Genomic DNA, 27,798 nt, shown 5'->3' on the forward strand with positions numbered 1-27,798 from the left:
GAAACACACTATTGAAATCATCTCTAGATTGGGGTAGGATGTGTCCCCACATAGCATTTGGAAAGTTGAGAAAGGGGTATATGGAAGCAATTAAGTTTATACCAGAAAAAAAGTATATAAATTGATTGGTGCAGTATGTATATCTTGAAATATTCAGCACGCAAACCAATTTGTCAGGATCCTGGTGTTGCTTTGGCTTGTCCAGTTCCCTCATGCTTCTCTCTCCCCTGCCCGTTCTTAACAGGAGGAGGTAGGTTGTGTGGTAGCGCCAGTCCCCCAGTCCATAGCATAGGAGGAATAAGGCAAGTTTCAAAAACTCGCCCGGGCATAATATTAAGCACCTCGGAATGGTGGAAATTTCTTAGGTTCATGTCTTCTGTACTTTTCATTGACTGTCATGGGTTACTTTTGGAGCTGGAAGGATTTTTTTGTTTCCCAGAAGCCTTACGAACAACTGCCAGTGCTCTGTGCTGAACATGTAACAGCAATAAAGATAAATAAAGTTAGGCAAGGATACCTCTTCTTTGTCCCTCCCCTTGTGTCTGCACCTGTGTGCTTTGAACTCTGCGCACTCCTGTTCACTCTGCAATTGTGGCTGCCACTAGAGTTGCTGACCAGAAGTCACAGTACAAAGCCATGGCGAGTTGTTACTTGAGAGGAAGGAAGCTTCTGGCTGTTTGGCTGGAAAACAGCATTATAGGAAAACAGGCTTTGCTTGGAAGAAATTCATAGATACCTCTATATCCCCCAGAGTAACTGACTTTGCTTTATTTTTCTAGACATTTTCTTAGTCATTTAGTATGCTTAGGGAACATGCTCACCTGGTCAGAATCCTCTGTTTCAGCTCTACCCAATTTATCCTCCATGGCATACTTATATTCTGAGAGATCTTAATGATTTCAACCCCCAGGGAAAAATAAGTTTGGGAAATGCTGAGTGACATTGATTTCTTTACCACAGGACTTTTAATATGCCAATGAACATTATGAATTTCCAAGAAAAGATAGTATGTTGTGGTTCCTAATTTGACACTGGTACCTTTTTTTTTTTTAAATTAATGAGAGACCATTAGCATCTTTTGGAAAATATTAAGCTGTATATATTAGAGTTGTCAAACTTGTTTATATCAGAATTATTTGGGCCTTCTGATCAAAATGCAAATTCTTTGATCCTCTCTTCATCATTAACAACTAAATCAGAATCTGTTAGGTGACACCTAAAAGACTGCACTTTTTAGAAACGAAAACTGTAATCACTACATTGTATAATTTATCTCTTGAATTTATGCTTTCTATCTAACTGAAGCTTTGTGTTTTCTGACCAACATCTCCCCAATGCCCTCTCTATACCACCAGCCTCTGGTAATCACCATTCTAACTCTCTGCTTACATGAGATCAACTTTTTTAGATTACACATATGAGAGAAACTATGTAGTATTTGTCTTTCTGTGCCAGGCTTATTTCACTTAACATATGTCTTCCAGGTTCATTCATGTCACAAATGACAGGATTTCCTTATTTTTTAAAACTGAATAGTATTACATTGTGTATATATATCACACTGTCTTTATTCATTCATATACCTGTTAGCTATTTGTATGTCTTCTTTTGAGAAATATCTCATATCCTTTGCCCACTTTTAAGTTGAGTTACTTGTTTTCTTACAATTGAGTTATTTGAGTTTTTATGAACCTATACTTTTTATAAGTATCCTCTATTTATTGTAACTGCTCAGAACTTTTCGTTCTCCCAGAAATGGTCTGTTTCTTACCACTCTGGTTTTATTCATGTTGTTCTCTCCTTCTGTAATCACTCAGTTCTCTGTCTAGTGAATTCTCATGTATCCTTTGAGGTTCAGCTCAGATACCATGTCCTCTGTGAAGGCTTTCATCAATTCAAATGCTAGCTTTTAAAATTTTGCATTATATCTATTTCATCTGACTATCTCCACCAAGTCTAATCCTGGTACCTTTTAAGTTGTTGGATGGATGGATGGATGGATGGATGGATGGAAGGAAAAATAATCTTTATGAAGGCCCAACACATGCATTGTTCTGGTGATCAGAGAAAAGTTAAAGAAATGTTTCTGAATCCTTTTGTCTTCTTTCCTCAATATTGCCTGCACCTTCCTTCCACAGGGTTCCATTTTCTCTGTTTAACTTTTCCAAGGTGAAATGTTAGGGCCAGTAAAAACCATCACCATCTACCTTCACTGTGAGGGTCTTCAACCTCCTGCTCACCTCTGTGATTTGTCCTCAGAAGCTGTTGTTGTGGTCTTCTGGAATAACTTATTATTAGGAGCCACTTTCGCTGTTACACCATTTCCTCCTCTATTTCCTCCCCGATTCCAGCCTATTTTTCTTCTTTTTGATCTTTATGCTGTCATGAGTCATTATCATGGAAATACTCAAGATGTCTGTCAGAGGAAAGCAAAAGAAGAATTCTAAGCAAACAGGACCCTGGGTGGATGAGAAATGGAGAGTTCTGCTTAGAATTACAGCTTTGAATCCTGGGTGAATTTTTGTGTTTCTGCCTGGGAATTGGGAGGGGTTCAAACTCCACCTCTTCCCCACTGTGATCCAAGGAAATAGAACCGGAAAATACTGACAGATGTGAAGGCTTCATCCTTAGTTAGATATTAAAGGATATAAACAGCTGTTGATCTCTACCATTGAAACACTGAGGAAAGAAAGCTTTCATCTGTTCCTAGATTCAAGCTTAACTATGCGACCCGTGCTGTTTCAGAAGTCGAACTTTCTCAGATGGCAGAATACCAAACAGATGTGGATACCTTGTAAACCACAGTTTCCCCACTCTCTCTTGAAACCCTCTGGCTTCTTTTGTTAAAAACGCAACAGATGTCCCTGTGAAAGCCCTTAAAACAGCAGGAACTTCTGAAGCAAGGGCCACCTCCTTTTCAATTATATTTCTTTACCCATTTTTAGAGATCACAAGACAGTAAAATAAAAAAAGCCATGACTTAAAAAAAATTCTATTGCCTGACTAATTACAGTAATTTTGATGGTCCAGCCCCCAGCTTCCTTGTTTTTCTGTTATATGATAGGATTTAAAATTTTAGACCTGATAGAAAAAAGCTAGTAGCAAACTTAGAGGTCCTCCAACTCATGTGTTTTTAAAAAGTCTTTGAAAAGAAGGAATAAGAACATGTATGAAACAATTAAATGATCTCACTTACCTCTGGGGTTTTAGAATAAGTGGGTGTCAGGGCAGGAGAGAACAAGGAAAGCGAGGGAGGGAAGTGGGGGAGGGAATTCGCATCTATTGAGCCTGCTAAATACCAGGCTCTGTGCCTGCTACTGTTAATGTTTCTTAATTCTTACAAACCAATAAAGTAATAATGAAGTGAATATCCCATTTTGCCAGTGAAGATGCTGACATTTAAACAAGCTGAAGGGCTTTCCCTAGGTTGTACAGCTAATACATATTTAGGAGTCAGGGTTTGAGCTCATGAGTATCTGGCCAGAAATCCATGCCTTTCCCTATGCTACCATTCATAGCATGCATTATTATTTCACAGATTTCCTTTCACCTGGTAAAGGCTTTTCAATGAATGGTTTTAGGAGGTGGTTTAGGATGGAGAAAATTTCATAAAACCTGGTTTGTTTATTTATTTTTTAGCTAGAACTTTTAGATAAACGATTCTTGTTTTGATTATTACTTTTTCTTTTTCTTTTTTCTTTTTTTTTGAGATGAAGTCTCGCCCTCTTGCCAGGCTGGAGTGCAGTGGCACAATCTCAGCTCAATGCAACCTCTGCGTCCCGGTTTCAGCCTCAGCCTCCAGAGTACCTGAGACTACAGGCACATGCCTCCACACCCAGCTAATTTTTGTATTTTTAGTAGAGATGGAGTTTTACCACCTTGGCCAGGATGGTCTTGATCTCTTGACCTCATGATCCACCTGCCTCAGCCTCCCAAAGTGCTGGGATTGCAGGCATTAGCTACCGTGCCTGGCCAATTATTACTATTTTTCAATCATCTCTGAAATGCCTGAGGAGAGTGTCCAGGTACTGTAAATATTCCTGTGTTCCATTCTAAGACCAGGCAGCAGGCGACTTAGCCTCATGAAAACCCTCTACTGGCCCATAACTCCCTGGTAATGCCATTTATCATTAATTTATTCTTTCAGTGAGTGTTTGCTGAGCACCTATTTTAGGTACCAAGAGAGAGAGCAAAGCAGGCAGAGCCCCTGTTCTTGAGCAGTTTACATACTGTCCAGAATGTCTAGTTGCTCTAAACTGACTCTACATGTTTCTAAAATGAGTAGTCTGTTCAGTGGTCAAGTGCCTGTGGAACTAGTTGCATCCCTTGGCAACTTTTCCCATGAGACTACAGCTGAATCTCATCCTCCCTCACATGTTGTGGTAAGGCACGTGAGAATATAAAAACATATCAAACATAGGGATAGTCTTCTCAGACATGGGATGTTGGGGAGTTGAGCTTATGATTAGCCTTTATATTTTAAGTTTTTCTCTTTTTTTCTTTTTTCTTTTCTTTTTTTTTTTTTGAGATGGAGTCTCGCTCTGTCACCCATGCTGCAGTACAATGGCACAATCTTGGCTTATTGCAACCTTTACCTCCCGGGTTCAAGTGATTCTCCTGCCTCAGCCTCCTGAGTGGCTGGGGTTACAGGCACCTGCCACCACTCCCGGCTGATTTTTATATTTTTTTAGTAGAGACAGGGTTTTGCCATATTGGCCAGGCTGATCTTGAACTCCTGACCTCAGATGATCTGCCTGCCTTGGTCTCCCAAAGTACTGAGATTACAGATGTGAGCTACTACTCCTAGCCAAGATTTTATTTTCTGTTGTATATCTCTCACATGTCTTTTATTTTTTATAGACGTCTTTAAATGCTGGCAAGACAGAACGGGCAAAACAAAATATATTTACAGTATGATAGAACTAGTACTAGACTTGTAGATAGACTTGGGTTTAATCAGTTAGTTCTGTCACTTACAATTGGCTGTGTGATTTTATCTCGTTTCTATTTGTTTGTAAACTAAGGGTTATAATTCTAACCCCACAGGACTGTTTTAAGGATTAAATGAGGCAGTATGAATAAAAACACCCAACCCAGAGCCAGAGACATAAGAGTTGCTGAAAAATGAATGCTGGTTTTCTCTCTCTATCAGTATACATTTCTTTTTAAGTACCAACCAAAACTCATGGAGACTGTTAGTTTTTGAACTATATCCTCAGGAAAATAAAGTATGCTTTAAAATTCTCAACAAGATTTTAAAAAATCATGAATCTTCATTGCTGAATCACTCTGTGATAAGGATTATAAATATTTCAGGTAGACATCTCTCAAAGCCTTTGGAAAATTCCACTATTTTCTTAGGCCCCTGACTTCACAGATGAGCATCTAACTCTGGAGAGACATCTACTAGGAAGTGTCATCTCACTTGATTTCCGGAAGACTGAATACTAAACCTGCTCATGTCCAGTGTCAAACCAGCTAACCTCAGCAGAGGGTAGGAACGAGTTAGCAAAAGAATTGGGGAGATAGCCTATTAGTCACATCTGGGATGAACTATTCATTAAAATAATGTTGGGTAAGTTTACCTGGATTTGATCCTTCAAGAGGATGGGAAAAGTGTTCCCAGACTACTCACTCCAATAAATGGAGTCCCCATAATAGCCTAATGCATTGGCAAGTTTTCTTAAGACCAGAAACATGATTTGCCTGTGAGATCTAGTAAACTGTTTGGCTCCCTAAGAATTTACCAGTTTGGAAGGCATATGAATAAAGCTGCCATTTTCTGAACGCATGCTACCTTAAACACTTTACCTGCTGATGTGGTTTGGCTGTATCCCAATTTAAATCTCATTTTGAATTGTATAATTCCCACATGTTGTGGGAGGAACCCAGTGAGAGGTAATTGAAACATGGGGGCAGTTTTCCCCATACTATACTCATGGTAGTGAGTAAGTCTCACAAGATCTGATGGTTTTATAAGGGGAAACCCCTTTCACTTGGTTCTCATTCTCTCTTGTCTGTTGCCATGTAAAACGTGCCTTTTGCCTTCCGTCATGATTGTGAGGCCTCCCCAGTCACATGGAACTGTGAGTCCATTAGAACTCTTTTTCTTTATAAATTACCCAGTCTCAGGGATGTCTGTATCAGCATCATGAAAACAGACAAATACACCTGCATTATGTCATTTAATCTGTAAAATAACCCTGTAAGGCAGGTAGTATAACTTCCATTTCACAGATGAGAAAACTAAGACTCAAAAGGATTAAGTAACTTGCCCCAGGTCACACAGGCAGAACTGAGATTCAGACCCAAGGTATCCCAGCTCCAAAGCCTATGCTCTCAATGACTCCATCATTTCATGTCTGTCAACATCACTATTGGCTTGCCATGTCTGTTGCAGTACCTGTTAAATCCTCTCTCAGGGATGCCCTGAGACAAAACCATCACAGGGAGGGACTTGAAAACAGCCAGGTCCCTCACCTGATGCAAAGTCTACTGGGCTCTTACTTGTAGGAACTCTAAGATTTTGTTTCTTTTGAGAACTTGCCTTCTCTAGATTCTGATGCTACCCAAGTTTATTCAGTTGTCTATTGATGGAAAACATGCAGAAACAGCTGAATCTACTCCCTGCATCCCCACTGGCTGCTGGAGAATTGACGGGCTATTCTGATGGTCACAGTTCCCCCACCACAACCTTGTGAACCCAATACTGCAAGGACTTGGTGGCTGAATTAATGAGAACAGTTTCAAATAACCATCCCTGCTCAACAAATCCCAAGAGATACCTGTGTAAAGGGCTACCTTTACAGAGGTAAAGGTGAAGCAGAGAGGAAGGGGAGTAAAGGTAGGAGGCGCTTAGAAGGTCTGAAGACTGCTCTGTAAGTTATGGCTGATTACCAGCTGTCCTGACCTGCACTGGATTCTCCATTACCTGTGCTATGTAATTTTAATGGGCTATATCTCAGGTGACAAGTTGTTACATCTCAGCACCAGCTGGAAGGGAAATGGGATATGTGATATTCAGTGCAAGCCAGAGATTAAAAACAAAGGCCAAAATAGAGTGGGGATGAGGCATCTGCTGCTTTTATTCCACTGGTCATTGGTCATTTGTAGCCATGGCATCCTTCCTTAGTCAACGAAGCCTGTATTGTGGAGGTCAGTAGAGCTTGGAGAGGCAGGCGATCTAAGTGCCAAGCTTTAAAGGGTGTATCAGCAGGGCCATGACACCACAGGGCTTCTTTCTGCCCTCCCTACCAGTGCTCTGCCTCACCTTTACATAGAGAGTATACAGATATTTACATGATGTCATTTTGCCAGAAGACCAAATTGTTAGCCTGCCTTACACCCCTATGTGTGGAGAGTGATTCACAAGCTTTTTCTTCAACAAATCTTTGTAGGCATAAGGACGTGTGTAATCTGCAAAGATCTCTGCAGACAGGACCTTTTGGGTGTTATATCTTAAAGAAAAAAATTCATGCTTTTTTATTCTAATGAACTAATTCTATCCATACTTTCATTCACATAATGGTATTTTCCCCTTAATAAATGGGGTGCCCTGGGAAGACCAGCTAGTTTGGAAAGGGGATGGAGTAGTTACAAGGAACAGAAGTATTAGTCTCTGTTAGACCTGAATTTGAATCCTGATCATGACTTTTATTAGCATATTTTTAGTCTCTCTGAGCCTGTCTTCTCATCTGTAAAACATATAAAGGTACCTGCTTCATGGGATTTTTAAGGGTATAAAATGGCATGCTACATGTAAGCCCCTCCCACAATGCTAGGACATAGAGCAGTATGCTTTAAACGTTAGTTCCCTCAGTATCACAGCCTCAGTGTGATACAATAGACTCATCAGGTAAATCCAGGTTAGAAAGGAAGGAACTAAGGATGAAAAGTCCATAATTATCTCAAGCATTTGGCTGTGGAGTTGATTATCCATGTTCCCTTCATCTTTTGCTATATCTTGTGGAACAAATGGAAGGAAAGGTAAACATTCATGGGATGAGACTGGCGTTGCTTGACCTTGACAGCTAGAGGCAGGAAGGAGTCCCTAATAGAACTTTAGAAGGCATTTCACAGGCATAGCACATGTGGCCTGAACAAAGCCAGTTCCATCTTCTTTTTGCTGCAGGATGCAGCACCCAGCATAACATTCTGTACAAAGTAGACACATGGTGAACTATTACGATAGTGCAAGTATAAATTAGTTGATGGATGCCACATAGTTCATATATATTTTTTAAATTTATTTATTATACATTAAGTTCTGGGGTACATGTGCAGATCATGCAGCTTTGTTACTTAGGTATACACGTGCCACGGTCGTGGTTTGCTGCAGAGTTCAGTATTTAAAGAAAACTTGGCGACGAGTCATTTTATTATGTGAATATATCCCTAGTGATGTGTCTAATGGATCCTTAGTTCAGGCCTTTGGTGATTAAAATGTTCATCTTCACAGAGACACAGGCCAGAGTTGTTAGTTCTTTCTCAGGAAAAGAAATAACCATTCTTTTTTTATTTTTTTCATGATGTTCGCTCTTGTTGTACAGGCTGGAGTGCAATGGTGCGACCTCAGCTCACCACAACCCCCACCCCCTGGGTTCAAGCAATTCTCCTGTCTCAGCTTCCTGAGTAGCAGGGATTATAGGCATCTGCCACTGTACCTGGCTAATTTTGTATTTTTTTTTTACTAGAGATGGGGGTCCTCCATGTTGATCAGGCTGGCCTCCAACTCCCAACCTCAGGTGATCCGCCCACCTTGGCTTCTCAAAGTGCTGAGATTACAGGCGTGAGCCACCGCGCCCGGCCATAACCATTCTTTAAAAGCAGCAGTAAGATTCTGGTGTTTCTACATTATCTAGCCCAGTTCACCAGGACTGGAGAGCAGTAATGAATTAAGGGAGAAGCTCCAGCTAAGAGTAAGGTGTTCATTTTGTGGCCCACACCCGGGTCACATCCCTTGACAATGTGCCGACAATGGCAGGCTTCTGCTTTCTGGTGCAGCTGAAGCGATGGCACCCTAATGCCTGATGTGATGACACAGTGGGGCCTCGGTGTCTGGGGACCAATGAGAATTGCTTGTGGATCACTTTCTTTAGCATCTCCTTGATTGCTTGGCCCAGCCAGGGAATTCTGCCACAGCCACCAGGAAGAAAGGAAGTTTTTAAATATTGGGGACTTACCTATTATGGCCCTCAGATAAGCCATTCATATTTGGCATCTCAAAGTGGAAAAGAAAAAGCCTGCAGCTGAGGGCATTTGTCTTCCCATGTTTTTGAAAAGAAATGTGAGCAAATGCGTCAATGAGGTACCAGGGTCTCTATTAACTACCTGTGGGCAGTAGCTGTCAAGGCACATGGGATGGCTGCTGGCTTTATTTCTGTTTTCCAGAAATAGTGTAAAGTCCCAGAGCTTATCTTCAATTCAGATTTAAATCTGCTCCTCTCCTTAAAGGCTATGCAAGCTTGGCAAATCCTGAACTTCTCTGAGCCTGTCTCCCAATCTAGAAGGTGGTGTGGGAAAAATATTAATACCTGCTTTGTAAAGTTACCAGAATTAAGTGACATAAGACAAATAAAGTGCTTAGTATGTTCCTGGTAGAGAATTAAATGCTGAAAAAATTTTAGCATAATTTCCCTTTTCAAAGTGATATAAAAAGAAAAAACCTCTGATTTATTACAGCTTTTACTGCTTGATTACATAGGAGAATTTTGCCTTTAGTACCTTTGCACATTTATTTTCCAGCTAAAGAAAAAATTGAGAGAAGTTATTGATCATGTCATATTTCCCAATAATCTCAGAAAAAAATAAGTTTTTACATCCATTAGAATATTACTCAAAACTTAAATACCAACTAAGAGTGATAGATTCCATTTTTTAAATAAAGTGGTAATTCCAAACCTTAAAATATAGTAATAATTATATTAACTAGCACTTATTACTTATTTTGGGCCAAGCGATATGCTAGGTCTTTTATTATGTTTTTTCTAATCCTCACAGCTGTCCTGGTTAACCATCATTATTATTATCCCTGTTTTCAAATGAGGAAACTGAGATCAATTTTTTCTTTCAAAGTCACCTTCAAAGTCACCAACATCCAGGTTTAGAATCCAGACTTGCGTAACTACAAAGCTACAAAGTTTTTTGTTAAGCTGCATTTGATGAAATTATAACCTTTCCTCTCTCTAAAAACATAACTTTAAAACAAGTAAGATGAAAGTAGTGTCGATAATTCCCTGTTTTCTGGAAACGATAAAGATTAAATTGGGATAAAGAATTTCTTTTCAAGTTGAAAAACCTAGGCCCACTTTTTCATATATGTACCTATTTAAAGTGCAGATGTACTTGTAAAGATACCTTTATGATTAACTTGAAAAACATTTACTACCTTCCCTTCTAATACCCAAGCTCTATTTACAAATGAGCTCTAAAATGGTGGAACAAAGCAGGTTGATGTGGGATATTTTATGTTTCTTTCTTTTTTTTTTTCTTTTTCCTGGAGGACAAGGGTAGCAAAGACAGAGGTTTCCATTTACTGGAAACTAGAGCCAATGTCACAGGAGGTGCAGAACATCTGCCATGGCCTTGTGCTCTTGAAATATTGTGCTATATACTGTTCTTAGATGGGGCTTAGAGAAAACATGCTGTGGTTGATTAGCGATGTCTGCATAGATGCAAGAGTGAAGAATGTGTGTCACGCATATGCCATTCATGCTCTTCACTGTACTGAAAGGATAATCACTGGCAGCTCAAGAAGGCTAGGCATGTGTACATTGGTTTTCTGAAGTCTAACAACTACCAGGGCTAATAAAGCTATCTGAGCATGATCAGGAAGTGTACTAAAACCAAACCAGAATGTTTTCTTCTTATCAAAACCCTGATGGTGAGTCTTGAAATCAGAGTGCCCAGCTCTTGGAGCAACTCAAGTGGGTGTATGAATAGAAAATGGTCCAGAGTATGGTCTCTAGGATGATTAAGAAATTGAAGAGTAGGGGTTCCTGGTTGGAATAACTTGAATCCTTCAGTAAGAGGGGAAAAAGTGAAAATCTGTAAAATCATAAAGGGAAGATGGCAAATACAGTTGGATATTTTCCCCCACTTTTAAGAATTATACCTCTCTGATGCCTGTAATCCCAGCACTTTTGGAGGCCGAGGCAGGCAGATCACAAGGTCAGGAGTTCGAGATCAGCCTGACCAAAATGGTGAAACCCCCTCCTTACTAAAAATACAAAAGTTAGCCAGGTGTGGTAGTGCACGCCTATAATCCCAGCTACTCAGGAAGCTGAGGCAGGAGAATCACTCGTACCTGGGAGGCGGAGGTTGCAGTGAGCCAAGATCTCGCCACTGCACTCCAGCCTGGGCAACAGAGCAAGACACTGTCTCAGGAAAAAAGAATTATACCTTTCAGAGTTTGAGAAGGTTCACTGGTAGACCAGTAAAAGAAAGGAAGAAATCGTTTATGTATGTTTGCAAACTTAAAAGCTTGTTACTTTCAGTGTGGTATGGACTAAAAATAATAGAGAACAGGTTGAATAATGGGATAGAGATCTGGACTACAGATCTATCTGTGAGCTGTTGAGAGAGGTGATACATATTTGGTGGCATGTTCCTGACTGTTGAGCTTGGTGTCAAATATCCCTATGCTTCAAGACATAGTGGGAAGATTAGTCATAGGGACTAGCCCTGCTGCTTTCTAGTTGTGTCATGAAGGGCAGTAGTTCCCAAAGTGGCCCCTAGACCAGCAGCATCAGCATCCCTTGGGAACTTATTAGAAATGCAATTATAGGCTTCACCCTATATTTAGTGAATCAAAAATTCTGGGGGTAGCCCAGAAATCTGTATTTTAAATCTGTGTAGATAATTGTGATTCAAGCTAGAGGTTGAGACCCACTTGGGGGGCGCGGCTAGCAAATTCTGCCTGAGCCTTATTTTTCAGACATATAAAATAATGATAGTAACACTTATCCCACAGGGCTGTTAATTTGAGAAAAAGTATTTACTTGACGCATTGTGGTTATGGTGGCAGATGAACAGGCAAAACCCCAGACCTCATGGAGCTTACATTTCAGGCAGGAAAACAGGCCCCATGCCAGATGGTACAACGAAAGGCACTAACACGGAGAACTAGCACAAAGGTGTTGAGAGAGCCCAAAGTCGAACTGGGCTGGCAAAACAATAGTATAATGTTATAACAAGAGCTAGAGGCCACTGCCACCTTAGGCTTGGACGAGGAAAGCAAGCCTAAGGGGTGGGAGGTAGAAATACCTGGCTCTCTGCTTCCCTCCTCCAGTCTCCTGCCAGAGCTTCCACGGTCTTCAGCAAAGGAACCTGGGAAACACGTTTTGCAGAGGAAAGGTAGGGAAGGGATCTGAGAGTAAGTAGGCAAATGACTGGCATATGGAGAAAACAGGTAAAACACAAATAAATATATGATATAATGTCAGGGATAAGTTCTATGAAGACAAAGTGGGAAACAGGAACCAGGATGCTGTAAGATTTAAATAAGACAGATGTACGACAGTGCTTCTCAAATTTTCTTTGGTCTCAGAACCCCTTCATACTCTTAAAAATTATTGAAAATCCTGATCCTTTATTTATGTGGGTCATATCTATCAACGGTTAACTGTATTAGAAATTAAAACTAGGAAAACTTAAAAATATGTATTAATTAATTGAGAAAGTAATAAGCCCATTACATGCTAACAAATAACTTTTTTTTTTTTTTGAAACCAAATCTCCTTCTGTCACCCAGAAGTGCGGTGGCATGATCTTGGCTCACTGCTACCTCTGCCCCAGGTTCAAGCGATTCTCCTGCCTCAGCCTCCCAAGTAGCTGGGATTTTAGGTGTCCACCACCACACCCTGCTAATTGTTTTGTATTTTTAATAGAGATGGGGGTTTCACCATATTGGCCAGGCTGGTGTTGAACTCCTGACCTCAGATGATCCGCCTGCCCACCTCGGCTTCTCAAAGTGCTGGGATTACAGGTGTAAGCCACCACAATCGGCCCAACAAATAACTTTTTTATGAAAAATAACTACATTTCCCAAAATAAAAAAAATTTTGAGTAAAGAGAGTAATCTTGTTTTACTTTTCGCAAAGTTCTTTAACATCTGGTTTAACAGAAGACAACTGGACTCATATCTGCTTATGCATTTCAGTCTATTGTGGTTTATTGTTTTGGTTCATGTCAGGGCTGACAGGAGTATGTGGTTGGAAGTGAGAGGATTTTGTGTACCTTTGAAAGGGTCCTTAGGGATCCATACAGCACTCTGAGAACCCTGCTGGGGTAGGGAAGGAGTCTTTTGTACCTAGTAGGCACTGGACTATGTTAGTTGAAAGAAGACTAGTGAAAATTGCATTAAGGATTTCACGATACAATAGTCCCCTTTTTTCCATGGTTCTGATTTTCTCTGTTTCAGTTACCTGTGGTCTGAAAATATTAAATGGAAAAATGCAGAAATAAATGTTTCATAAGTTTTAAATTGCACACTGTTCTGAGTACCATAGTGAAATCTTGCTCTGTCCCGCCTGGGACAAGAATCTTCCCTTTGTCCAGCATCCCCACGCTATAAACTCTACCTGCTATTACTCACTTAGTAGCTAGCTGGGATGTCAGTTAACCTTTGCAGTATCACAGAGCTCGTGTTCAGAGAACCCTTATTTTACTTAATAATGGCTCCAAAGTGCAAGAGTAGTGATGCCAGCAATTCAAATATGCCAAAGAGAGGCCATGAAGTGCTTCCTTTAAGCGAAAAGGTGAACATTTTTGACTTAAGGAAAGAAAAAAATTGTATACTAAGGTGGCTCACATCTAGGGTATGAATCTTCTGTCTGTGAAATTGTGAAGTAAAAAGAAATTTATGCCTCTTTTCTTGTTGCCTCTCAAACTGCAAAAGTTATGGCCACAGTACATGATAAGTGCTTGGTTAAGGTAGAAAAGACATTATATTTGTTGGTGGAAGTCATGAGCCAGATCGCACAGCAGGAGGTGAGTGGCTGGTGATCGAGCATTACTGCTTGATCTCAACCTCCTGTCAGGTCAGCGGTGGCATTAGATTCTCACAGGAGCATGGACCCTATTGTGAGCTGCACATGCGAGGGATCTAGACTAATGAGAATTAGTCTAGAGAATCTAACTAATACCTGATGATCTGAGGTGGAACAGTTTCAACCTGAAACCAACCCCCACCCTGCCATGGAAAAATTGTCTTCCAGGAAACATCCCTGGTGCCATAAAAGTTGAGGACTGCTGTTTATGACATTTATCCACCTATACTGATGGCATTTCACATCAGTATTCACAGTTATGTGATCTCCTTATCACACACTTTTTGGAATCACCGAAGGACAGATGCTAATTGGTCTCTGAAAAAAGATGAATCTTCTGATTTCCTTAGCACTATGTTCACACTAACCTAATGAGCTAATTGAGGCTAGACATGTAACTGGTGGGACTTGATGTACACAAAGAAAATTTTTAAATTGAACGAATATTTTATTTTTTATATATTTTTTATTGTAATTTAGGTTCTGGGATATATGTGCAGATCATGTAGGATTGTTGCATAGGTACATACATGGCAATGTGGTTTGCTGCCTCCATACTCCCATCATCTGGCATTTCTCCCCATGTTATCCATCCCCAAGAATATTTTATAATTGTTGTGCTGCACATTAGAGTGTGGTGGACCACCACCAGATGGTCACCTTGCAAATTTTATGCAACAAATATTCAAGCTTAGGAGAGCTTTCTATAATATCTGGATCAGAGCAGTCATGAGTTTCTTCCCATCATCGATTGATACATATTCTTAGAGAATCCCAAGCACCAGCCAAGACCCAAGTAATACTGTAAGGTAGCTATTATGGAAAAAAAAATCGAATGGATTGTTTAGAAAGAATTTGTTCTTCAGAATTATTGTCTATGACTCTGCTCTTTCCATCTACATAGATAATTGAATTCAGCATTAAGTGAGCCCCATGACAAGGGCACTGTGATGTGGTCAACCATCAGTCAGCATTAAAGAGACGTGGCCACATTGCTTCAACCTACAGATGGGTGGATATATGTTGCCCCCTGTGGACAGATTCATTTCTGAATGGGATTTATAGATTATCTTATACTAAATGAAATGTGTTTTACTGCTAGGGCCAGAGACTGATCTCATACCTGCCTTGTTAAGCAGATTTTGTCCTATCTAGGTTTCATTTTAGGCCGTTACTGTAATAATGATGTCTACCATTTCTTGTCTACTCTGGGTTAGTTAGGTGCCTTACATTGCTACCTTACCTCTCATGACAGCCTTTCCCCGCCACCACCATGACAGGCAAAACAGCCTTTTGCCTGTTTTCCAAATGAGGAAACTGAGGCTCGGAGAAGTTACAAATGTTGCACATGTCACAGCTTATGAAGCTCCATAGTAGGTCCTTCTGGCTCCATTGCTTTTTTTTTTTTCCACTATGCCAGAGACATCTCTGATAGGAGCATTCTGGACACATATATGCATGCCTTTCCATAAAACACAAACATGAATGTATTCAATGACAGCATGAAAGGGGGGGGAAAGGATAATTTAAAGAAGCAAAAGGTTTAGTTTCTCTATGACACCAAAGCATGAGGTCCCTGCAAAAGAAATCCTGCATGGATGAAATAGAGAGATTTCAAGTCATGGCTTTGCTACTTTCTCATTGTGTCTTGAATATTGTGACTCATGGTCTTGTCTTGAATAATTTGACTCATGTCTAGAATTTGACTTATGATCTACTAAAACTAAAAAGATCTGTGCCAATGGTAAGAACCTTCCATAATAAGGTAAGACAGATGAGATGGTTCATATGATTCAATAATTTGTGTGTCTGGTGAATGTTGAGTGTGTATGTGTGTATGTATGTATGGTATGTCTTTTAAAGATAAAAGTCTCATTGGCTAAGAAGAGAAGGAGAAAGAAAATAAGAGTATTAGAGTATGCCAACTAACTTTGTAGTTGTATAGTTAACAAATGAGCAGACCAATATAATTCAATGTCTTCAACGTTTAACTTTCAGCCCAGTATATAAAGGTGGATTCTGTTTGCCTTTCCTCTTTACTCCTCAGTCTGTTAACCTTATTTCCTCCCCTGTAACCTCAGGAAACCTAGGTCTTCAGGTTGCTGTAAGGTCTTAATGGGATAATGCATGGGACTTTGCATGTAGAAAATGTTCAATAAATATTCACCAATATTATTGCTAAAAATATTGTGAGTACCATATTTCTGCAAAGTAGCTGCTGTGTTTCTCTCCCATATTAGAAGCTACACATATCGATAAATAATGGAGGCTCCCAGAAAGAAAGACCCCAGTGGCCTTAAGTCCTTTTCTACAGGCAAGATCAGTGGTAGGTTCCTGGGCTTGCTGCTGAGGTGGACTTTTTGGCCATTGTTTCTCAGTCACCTCAAAGAGTTGACACTTTGGGGCCCATGAAGTTTCTTTAGCCCGAAAACATGTTAACTCTTTAAATAGCTATGGAATCTGGCTGCACTGATCAGTCTATAATGGCTCACGGGGCTGATGGACTTCATGTTATTTCAGGTGCAGCGGGTATACATTTCACCTCCTGCAACTCCTGTCCTCCCCACAGTGCTATCCAGCAGCTGCCCTTTGAGGAAGGTCCTTTAACAAATATGACCAAAACTGGAGCTCAGGTTTTTCAGGTAAAGTATTGTAGACTTTAGGACAAATTGGCAAGGAGACATTATCAAAGCAAACTGTTAAAATTGCCCGATAAATAGACCCACAAGGTCCTCTTGCCCCAGCACTTTGCCCATCTCCCAGGGCTCCTTCAGGCACCTGCCTCATCCTCTTGGCTGTATCAGGGGTCCTGAACCTCCTTCAGCTGAAGGAGGCCTCCCACCACCAATTCAGCAGTAGCAGTTCTGAAGCCTGCCACAACCTCAGACTGGGCACGGTGCTTTCAACAAGGGGCAAGTAAGAGCTCCCAGACCCGGGTAGGAACAGGGTTTTGAATCCTGTTCCCTTCTGGCTGCTAGTGCCCTGAATTTACTGTTTAGGCTTTCTCTAAGGTTAGCTCTCTGCTCCTTCGCCAATGCTGAAGCAGTAGTATATGGTAGGGTGACAATGACCATGGTGCTACTGCTACCTCAAAAGATTTCTTAGTGCTCTTGGCTATTTATAGTTACTGTTACTGCTGTCTGCGAATCCAGCTTCTAAAAGGTAAACTGGTTCATACCACGATGTCTTCTAATGAAAAATGCATCCTGGCATATTCGCATGGGAAGCCTTAACGAGAGGCCTGTTTTCATCTAGTCCAGCAGTCTTTCTCGTTAATTTGAGAAATAGTAACGTGGTTTCAGTGCTTCCATAGCTTTTGGGTGTGTCTTTGTTTTGAATAGGATTTAGCAAAGTCATTATCTCATGCTTTAAGAAGAAGTTTCCAGCCTAAAAATACATCAGTACATTTTTTAACTGACATGATAAAAAAGCTGAAGCCCTCTTTCCTTGGAGATAAACCCTTTCAAATATCAGGCAGGCAGATGTGTCCCTGTGGGTGACTTGCTTCTATTGTATAGCTCACTGCTCATAAATAATGAATTTGACAAATGTAAAATGCATCAGTGAGTTTCAAAAGGCAGGGGTCTGGTGACAATGTTGTACTTTTTGTAGCAGTTGAAGGGAGACATTTATCAGATGTTACCCTGTTGCATTTTTTTTAATGTCCATCAGATAGATTATATTCATCATATTCATCAATGACCAGTAATAAATAGATTGCACATAAATGAATAAATTTGATAACAGAGCTATGGCCCTTTGATTAGCCAATGTCCTATAAAGATGGGAAAGTTGTCATTAGTAGGCCTTGAAAATTACCGAAAAGGACTAAATTTAATGAACACCTTTATAATTATATAATAGTACCAAATAGGTCAGAGTTTTGAACATTAGAACTATTTTACTTTTTCCTGTAGTGGTCTCTGAGATTCTAAGAGGTCTTAATGCCAAGAGGGGCACAACTGTAGCCCATCCGCCACATAGCAAATCATTTATTTTCTTAGAAAACCTAGATCATTATGTGCTTTTGAAAGCCCAATATCTTCCCACTACAACCAGAATAAAATCTTAAATCCTTACCTTGGCCTACTGGACCCTTTGTGAGCAGGCTCCTGGCTACTTCTCCATCTCCTCTTTAGCATTTTCCCTTGCCTACTGGACTTCAGCTACCCTAGGCTTCTTTATGCTTCTCAAAACACCCTCCCCCACCCCCAGGTCTCTCCCCCTCCCTGTCGCCGAGCCTTTGCTCATTCTGTTCCTTGTGTCAGGAAAACTTGGCCCTGGATTTTTGCAGAGCTGGCTGCTCTTTCTTCACACTCAGATCTCAGCTCAAATTTCTCCTTCCTTTAGGAGGACTTTTCTAACCATCCAACATAATGTGACCTAGATCCCTTCTGTTTCTATTAGATAACCTGCCCAATTTCCTTAATATTCTTTTTCACTCTGAAGTTGTTTCTCATGTATATTTACTCATTTATATTCATCATAACAGACATAAGAAGACCAGTAGTTCCTTACCAGAAAAGTCAAATAAAATGCAAGTCATGAAAACAAACCTGAAGCATTACCATTTTCTATGGACACAATTGCCTGGAAGCAGTTGTCTAATTCAACTTGTATTTACTCACTAAGTGACCAGTACAGTAGTAACTTGAGGATGCCAGTCACACTGTCAGCAAATGTTTTTTGACTGTTTCACACATACCAGACAGTGAGCTAATAGGCTAAACACTGGAACACAATGGTAAACAAAACATGCATGACCTTATCCTCATGAACTTAAAAACAAACAGTGGAGTAAGACCTACAAAGGATGGAAGCTCCATGAATATAGGAATCTTTTCTACTCAGTGTTGCCACCCAGTGCCTAGAGTAGTGCTGGGCACGTGCAATTGCTTGGTATAAGTTGATGAATGAACAACTCAAAGAAGTAATTACAAGTGTAAAAAGTTTAGCAGAGGAAAATGCAGTGTGCCAATATACAAATTACAAGTTCACATACAAATATTACCAAACACATACACAAAGTCTCTAATAGGAGCCCCATAGAAATGATATTGTAGGTGAGTCCAGAAGGGTGAGTGGGATTCAGGAAGGTGACAGGGGTAGGATGATGTTATGGGGTCTGGGTAGAGGGGTAGAACAACAGTTACAAAGTTCCTGACACGAGAAAATTGAGGCATCCCTGAAAGACTAAAAGAAGGCAAGTGTGAGTATTGCACAGTGAGTGAGGCTGGAGTGACATGTGAGGAGGTCACAGAGGGAGCAGGGCCTTGGAAGTCCTGAAAACAACTCTGGTTTTGGCCAGATGCAGTGGCTTATGTCTGTAATCCCAGCACTTTGGGAGGCCGAGGTGGGTGGATCACCTGAGGTTAGGAGTTCAAGACCAGCCTTGTCAACATGGGGAAACCCTGTCTCTACTAAAAATACAAAAACTAGCTGGGCATCATTGTGGGTACCTATAGTCCCAGCTACTCAGGAGGCTGAGGCAGTAGAATCGCTTGAACTTGGGAGGTGGAGGTGGCAGTCAGCCAAGATCACACCACTGCACTCCAGCCTGGGCAACAAGAATGAAACTCCTACTAAATAAATAAACAAATTAAATAAATAAACTCTAGTCTCTGTTCTACAGTTGTAGGAAACCTCTGAAGGCAGATGAGTGACATGTTAAGTCTTGAATGTTAAAAGAATTGCTCTGGCCACAGACTGGGGAGGGGAAATGATGTAGGCCCAGAGCCCCGTGTCAAGGAGAAAAAATGATTTTCTCTCTACTCTACCTTTCATAGTTCTTAAATGGAACTCCCTGAACACACACACACACACACACACACACACACACACACGAGAAAACAAAAGAAGTTTATAAACATGTATACTTTATGTACACATGGGGAAAACGCCAGAGAAATGAATACATTTCTCCCGTAGAGCTCAAAGAAAAATAGTTTAAACCTCAGGCTTGTGCCATAGTTTGCTGAAACAAAGACAAAAAGGAGTGTGGGGAAACTCTGATTATTGGAAGATGACCAGGAAAAGAGAAGACAAGGGTAAGATTCGTTATGCAGATTTTAATCCAGGCTGTCCCCATTTAGTTATGGCTTTCTTCCTGGCGGAGAAAGAGAGAGAGAGAGAGACCCCTCACAAATGGTATTTTCCTTTAGATGTACATTTCTCTTAGTATGACTTTTCAGAGCTCTGCCTATGTCTACAGTTTCTCAAAATAACGTGCTTGAAATAGTGAATATGCCAAGAGGCATATTTTAGAGTGGTCTTACGTTCTCCTACAGTCGTGTTTTGTGGTGGTTTGTCCTGAGCACCAACACCAACTGGGAGCCCTTTGCAGTGGTCCAGATAAGAGACGCTGAGAGCCTCAACTCAAGCGTGGAGAGAGTTGGGTTGATTGGAGGGGGTTAGCAGGACAAGTTGAGGAAATGTATGAGGGATAGAGCAGAGAGCAGGAGGAGTAAGGAAGCGTAAGCCCTAGTTTTCTGGCTTGAGCAAGGGAGTACAGCCATTTACCGAGATTGAGAATCCTAGAGGAGGAGTTCCTGAGGGTGGAAAGTTTAGATGACTTGGGTTTGTGGTGCCTCTGAGATATCCAAATAGGTATATGGACCAAGCAGGTGGATATATAGGTCTGGGATTCAGAAAAAAGGTCTTGGCTAGACCGTAAAAATGGCAGCTAAGGTCATGGGTGTGGCTTTTGTACTTCTGAAATTAAAGCATAGAAAGAAAAGGCCTAGGACAGAGCTTTGAGGCACACCACATTTAATGGTGTGTAGAGAAAGGGGAATTATTGGTAAAGGAGCTTGAGGAGAAGTCACAGAGTTAAGAGAAAGCCCAGCTGAGAGTGGTGTTCATGAGCAGAGGAAAGAGTTGCTGCCAAGAGGAGGGTGTTGAAAGGTTAAGTAAGACGAGCACAGGAAAGACAAGTGCATCGTAGGTCAACACAAGAGAGTCAGCAGACAGCCCAGATGAGCAAACACACTTGTAAGGCAGCATTCATCCTCCCAGGGATAGTCTAATCTGCATCAGTACCTTATCATCAACATCTCTGATTCTGAACTACAAAGCCAGGAATGTCAGTCTGCCGAAGGAGTGAGGAGACGCGAAGCTGCCATGCTTCTGCCGAGAGTGTGGGCCAATACTCTGGAGTCTGGGATTTTTAGTTGTTTCCATTCCCTCATGATGCTGGGCTGTACTTCCTGCTCTTGTTTCCTTTTGTCAAGTTGCTTATGTTTGCTTCTGTTGGCTCAAGTGGTTTTCTCTTTTCTTCAACCAAAAGAGCCTTGGGTTAGCCAAGAATTCTTTGACTCACAGGGAGAAGGCTGCCTGACCTCTGCAGGCTCTGTAAAGGTCACTCTTGGCAGTGATTCAGTAGCTTACCAGGTTTATTGCTATAGCCTGCAACTCCTAAGCCATAAATTAAGAATCCCATGTATCTTCAATATGCATGGAAAGGCTTCATTCTCATCTATAAATCACAGGAATTCTAAAGGCCTTGACAATTCACAGTGCAACCTCCCTTAGCTGTTTCACTTCCAGGAATTTTTTCAGACTTGATTAACTGGAGGGTGGAGAATGGGGTTTTGTAAGCTCATTTGATATCCTTGGTCCCATGAAGAAGGGAGATAATTCTCTTTGTAAGGTAGAAGCCATGAGATTGGTTTATCTCAAAGACTTTGGATTTCTGATTTCTGTGACAGTAAATGAAGTTCGCACTCTCAAATGTACTAAACATCTGACAGCTATTTCACCGCTATGTGGCTTAATTCATGGGTGCTTCTCAGTTTAAAATCATCTTGCTACTTAAGGTGGGTGAAAGTAATAGCTATAACATGGTGCAGACATAGGTGGAAAATGTGTTTGGAACTAGAAAAAGGGAGACAGGGAATGCAACAATTTCTGATTTAAAATTTTGCTTGAAAATCAGCAAATCTCATTTAGAAAAAAAAAAAATAGTTCCTGAAATAAAGGTGTTGATTTTCTTAAAGAAAAGATAATATTCTCAAGAGAAAAGGGTATTCCTGAACCTATTTTCCAACATCAGTCTGTCTCCCAGATGAATAGGGAATTCCATGTAATTGGGGACTATTTCTGTGCTTTTAGCAAAGATGGAAAACAGTTTCCTTTCTCCTCTTCCTTTTATCTTATCGTTGGAACCCTCCTTTGATCCCCATTTTTCTATTCAAGAGGGTATGAAATTAAGAGGGTGGAGTAAGAGCTTCCTGGTTATGCATGAACACTGATTAAAATGCATAGCCTGGAATGGAATCCCACCATTATTTCAAAGTCAGGACCTCTGCATTTCTCCAGTACTATTTGTGGATAGGAAGAGATGAGACTAGAAGACTTCCAGGATTCTCTCAAATGCTAACATCCTATTATGGAAAGGGGTTGTCAATGACAGACGTGTTCTGAGGAAAGATAAGGATTAGGGGTGTGCAACCCTGGCAGAGATGCTATTCCATTCAAAAGAGACTTGCAGAAAGCCTACCATGTACTGGGCATGAGATAAGGCATTGCAGGGCATAGAAAGAACAGCAAAAAGTACTTCCTGTCCTTGAGGTTACTATCTCAAAGTGAAAAAAAAAAACTGCTAAAAATAAAAGCTTTACTATTACGACAATACTAAATAGAACTTTTAAATTTGTAGATTATTCCAGTATCTCAAATGGCAATAACCCTGTGATTGAGTTATTATTGCCTCTACAACACAGGGAAAGAAATTTAATACATAGGAAAAAGAAAAAGAAATCTTACAGAATTGTAAAAGAAGAGGGAGCTTCTATCTGGGTGAATGATCAAAATGGGTTTTCTGGAACTGACTGGAAGTGAAACCTTGGATCTACTACTCTTTTCTTTGACCATTTTAATAGTAGATCGCCTTTCTCCTTTTAATTAATTTTTCATTTAGCAGTGCAAGTTCCTGTTTTATTTTTCTGAAATTGGTAGTTGACCGTCTGATGTCTTTTGCTTTCTTGAAGCACACTGCCTAATGGATGTTGGACTGTTTCTAAAGTTACCTTTTTCCCTAGGCCGATACCCATTTATTCCAGCATATGCTAGAGTGGTTGAGGGAACTTTTAACATGCTTTGGGTCTCTTGCTACACAAAGTTGTGTTTACCCATCACGTTGATCAGTTGTATACAGTTTTTAATGGGAGAAGCATGACTTTACTGACCTTTTCTTAACAAATAAATTTACTTGTGTCTGCTTGGTGTGGTTTAGAAAAGAATGTTCTTTCTCTTCTTCCTCTGGGGCTGCCTCCAGTGTTTTGCCTTTCAGAATGCCAGAAGTTCCCAGCTTCACACCTCCCCAGTCACCTGACCTCACAACTTTAAAAGCAGACTGGACGGGGACGTGAAAGAAGATGGAGTGGAGACGGAGTTCTGTAGCTGTCAGTCATCTGTGTTGTATCTTGATTCTCAAGGAATATTTGCGTCACTGGTCCTCATGTTATCTCCATAGCAGTTGATTCTTATTGCCACTTAAGGTCAAGTTCTCCTTCCCAAGAAAGGCTTTGTCTTTCCAGAAGATGCTTAAGGCTCTCCTTTTTTGTGGGATTAGACTCCCTCTGAATCTTGTGAAGACCGGGAAAGGAACATCCAAGAAGATTCACCTGTCTCCTTTTCTGTCTCCATTTTTTTTCTTGGCTCTCCTTTCAAATATGGTAATTAAGTCACTAGGCCTGTTGAGAAGGAGATTAGGAGTTAGCTTTAACAACTAAAATTAAACCACATGTTACATCTCTAGTTAAGTGAGGAATATGTTTGTTTAACTTTTGTTTCTTCATATCCAATTCATGAGGTTTCCTTATTTTTAAATTGTAGGGTGATCTAGTTTTTCCTTTGAGAATATAAAGAATGCCATTTCAAGGTAGAAAATCATTTTTAAAATGAAAATTTGTCTTTAAATAATTGAATTTGTCCCAATACAGAAGTCATTTTTTTTTTCTAGCTCTGCACAAAATCCCAGTCATTTACAAGTGGAAGAACCTGTTTTAAAAAATGGCTAAATTAGCATTGGCCAAATTCTTGGGGCTTTAGAGTCTCAGGTGAAATCTGATCTTTCACTGGGATTTGTTTTTTGTTTTGTTTTGGTTTTTTGTTTTGTTTTGTCAAGCAGGCAGGATGGCAGCTTAACAAACTGTGGAACAGAATCCCATGTGGTTAATGATCTGAACGGGAGGGTCAGAAGGTTAACGTTATGGTGGTAAGCACCGGGAGCTGTTGCGCCTACTTTCACAGAAAATACTTTAAAATAACCACCAATAAGATCCCCACTAAAAAGCAAGATGAGTGGCCAAATGAGCCTTTGTGTTTCACGATGACCTGTTTTAGGAATTTTTCATCTCCTTTGAATTCCACCTGGACAAATTCTGCCTTTACCTTGGCTTCAACTCTTCAGTTAACTATAAAAAAAACATGGTGTGATGTTATTGATGCAGACACACTATTTTCATGGTTTCAAACCTTTTTCTATTTTTCAAACAACAAAAAAAAAGACTTAGAACCTCAAATGAAATAAGTAAAATTGGTTCTGCATTGGCTGCAGTGGTGGGTGAAAGGCTCAGAGTCCGCACCCCACCCTCCCCACCTGGTACTCTAAAGTGAGGTAGCTTCCTTTGCTCAGGAAGCAGAACCCTATAGCTTTGAGGAGCACTATTTGAAAACCATGGCTTCATAGCACTTGCCACATATGATTGCCTTTAAGGCCTGCTTTTCCTCTTTGTGGGAGTCAGAAATGAATCACAGATCATGAGAGGCTGCCGGAGACCACCATCCCTGCAGCACAGGAAAGAAAAGCCTGGAGCTGAAGTGCCAACCCCTTGTAGTCTCAGCAGGTCCTCTCAGCTTCCCTAATTTGTACTTAAAAGGTGTGCCTGGCAGAAGATGTGGGTGATGAAAGTATCAGGTCAAGGAGTAGTGATGTCACCTTAAATCCAGAGAGATTGATCAGACAGGGTGAAATGTTTAAGCAACGGCTCTGGGAAGCCCTTACAAGGCAATTGGCACCCTCAGCAGACCATCAGGGAACTCTGTTGGAGCAAAGGGGCTCCTTAGAACTTTGCTGCATTCATTCTTGAGCTGCAAGTGCTGATCTTGCTGCCTCAAACACTGTCTTAGATCTTCTAACTTTCAGCACATCCTTGCTCCTCCTCCCTGATACCTAGTTTCAGAGTAACCATTAGAGATAGCATCTGTGCTTTTACCTGGTGATAGTGCTTATCCTTTGAGTGGCAACCTTGAAACTCAACATTATGGAACTTCCAAGTTCATGACCTTTAATGGTAACCTTGAAACTGGGTAATCTTCCACTAGTGCCACTGGTGGACTGGCTCAAGCTTCCCATCTGTGCAGCAGCCACAGTCCATCTGAGTGCTCCTTTTCCCAGATGCCCAGTCTCCAGTGCCCAGCCCAGCTTCCTCCTCCTGCCACTAACTGACACGGCAAACTAAGACACGCTAAGACAGTGAGCCATTGTCTTAGTTCTGGTTTCTCTGTTTCCTCTGTTTATTTTAATGGTATTAGGCTCCATTTTTCTCTTAGGTATTTTTCATTTTGAATTGCTCTGAGTGTGATAAGAATATTTTTGGGACGATTTTGTCTGTTTTCCTTTCTGTGACTTCTGAGATCAGATTTCAGCTGTCTGTGTGAGATACTATTGCTCATTCTGCATATACCACCTCTCCAGGGGAGCTATTTCCAAAGATCACACCTTTCCATATGGGACTATGTAGGTGACTGGTCTGTTTTGATGGCCATATTTCATTGGGCTTTGCAAGTGGTTCATCTTAGAGCATTATGCAGAGTTGTAAAGCCAACCATGACCTGTTAATTGAAGTGGGTGTAACAGGGTGTTCCTAGGATTTATGAGATGCTCTAGAAGTTTAACTGTGGGCCTTTCCGTTTATGCCATGTCATTTGTAGCATGGACCTAAAGTCAGGGTATCTCCTAAAGACTTATGGGAGTTACACATAGATTGAACCATTTTGAATTCCTAAAGTGTGTATGAGTCAAGAACCAAAATTTGAGTGTGATCAGAATGTCATGTTTATTTTCCTTAGTTTAACATATCTGAGTGTAGTCCCTGTTCCACCAGGTCGTGTGAAAGCCAGCTTAGACATTATTTGGGCTTCGTACCCTTCCTCAGACTTTGGCAAAGCTTCCAGGACTTAACTCAGTGCCAAAATACAAGACAACCCACCCAATCCCTTATCACACTGGTTACCATTGTCTAAGCCCACGTAGTCCCCCTGAGCATGCAGCATTTGCGTTAATCCTAGTGCACAGTCATCTTTGGCAGAGCTGGGAGCCCTCACACCTGCCATCCAGCTATTTTAGATATGCCCTGCAACCATCACCTTTGATGGGTTGCCATCTTCCCTGGCAATAAGTCATATCCACAAATTATCCTAAAATACTTCCTTCTGTTTAGGCTTTGGACTGAAATGAATGAAAACTCAACACCTTTACTTTGTTTTACCTTTGGCCTCTGCCATGTCTTATTTCTCCACAAAGAACAAACCCGTCTCTTTCTAGACAACTCCTACTCATCCTTTGGGTCTTAGCTAAAATATCAGGGACTAAGTTAGAGACACCCCTGTGAATACCCTGTCTCCCTAACAACTCTCTTATAACTTTGTATTTAGGCATAATTTGCATCAGGATTACCTGGGAAATTGTTAAAAATGCAGAACTTTGGCCTCTGCCTAAGATCATATTGCTGGAACAGATTCTGCATTTTAACAATTTCCCTAGGTCATCTCTGTAACGTTAAAGTGTGAGAAGCACAGATATACTAGATCATGAGCTCCTCGATCACAGGGACATTATTTTTTCATCACCGTGTCCCTTTTGATGTGCCTAGTCCATAGCAGCCCCTCAATAATTAGCAGCTAAATGCATGGAGCCTGTAATAAACATACAGACCAAACATTCAGCTTGCAGTGGCTGCTGTTGGAGGAAGGATTGTGCCTAAAGTGTGACCCAGGAGGTACTAAACTGGAACAAACCAGGGGTGGAAGTAGGTTGGTCACCGCTCAGTGAAACCAGAACTTTTGGGTTGGGCTCAATCTAGGTAGCCAGGCCCACAGGTATAACAACCAACTTAATAGGCAAGATGAGGCCAGGTGGGCTTCGTTGGAGGGAATGCTGGAGAGCCTGAACTAGGAATGAGGGAAGCAAAGACTTCGCCAAAGAGGCAGAAGAGTGTATAGGGCAACCTCTGTGAGGGCTCCTAAAGGACATGATGGGAAATAAATTTGAACAGGTAGACTGGAATTTCAAAGGCATTCATTTTCCACTCAGTATTGAAACACAGATTCCAACTAGATCAAAGACAAGGCAAAAAAATATGAATAGAGGCCAGGCGCAGTGAGGTGGCTCACGCCTGTAATCCCAGCACTTTGGGAGGCTGAAGTGGGCAGATCCCCTGAGGTCAGGAGATCGAGACCAGACTGACCAACACAGAGAAACCCCATTTGTACTAAAAATACAAAATTAGCCAGGTGTGGTGGCACATGCCTGTAATTCCAGCTACTTGGGAGGCTGAGGCAGGATAATTGCTTGAACCAGAGAGGCGGAGTTTGCCGTGAGCCAAGATTGCGCCATTGTACTCCAGCCTGGGCAAAAAGAGCGAAACTCTGTCTCAAAATTTAAAAAAAAGTTAATAGAATCTTTATTGTTCTACACATTCATTTTATTTATTTGAACTAGGGGAAGATGAGCCAAAAAAAAAGAAAG

The 27,798-nt window shown here is 40.9% G+C and overlaps 1 protein-coding gene and 1 long non-coding RNA gene across 3 annotated transcripts in view; both read left to right on the plus strand.

The window, feature by feature from the left end:
- MOB3B (MOB kinase activator 3B) overlaps nucleotides 1–27,798 on the plus strand; it is a 206,350-nt gene that overhangs the window by 82,981 nt on the left and 95,571 nt on the right. The window lies entirely within an intron of this gene.
- On the plus strand, nucleotides 565–14,554 carry LOC116566031. The gene is made up of 3 exons (XR_004275703.1): nucleotides 565–576; nucleotides 10,956–10,959; nucleotides 14,129–14,554. It is a non-coding gene; the product is annotated as an uncharacterized LOC116566031 (long non-coding RNA).

Source organism: Sapajus apella, unplaced genomic scaffold, assembly GCF_009761245.1.
Source record: "Sapajus apella isolate SASKATOON/1434 unplaced genomic scaffold, GSC_monkey_1.0 scaffold42, whole genome shotgun sequence".
NCBI classification, from domain to species: domain Eukaryota; kingdom Metazoa; phylum Chordata; class Mammalia; order Primates; family Cebidae; genus Sapajus; species Sapajus apella.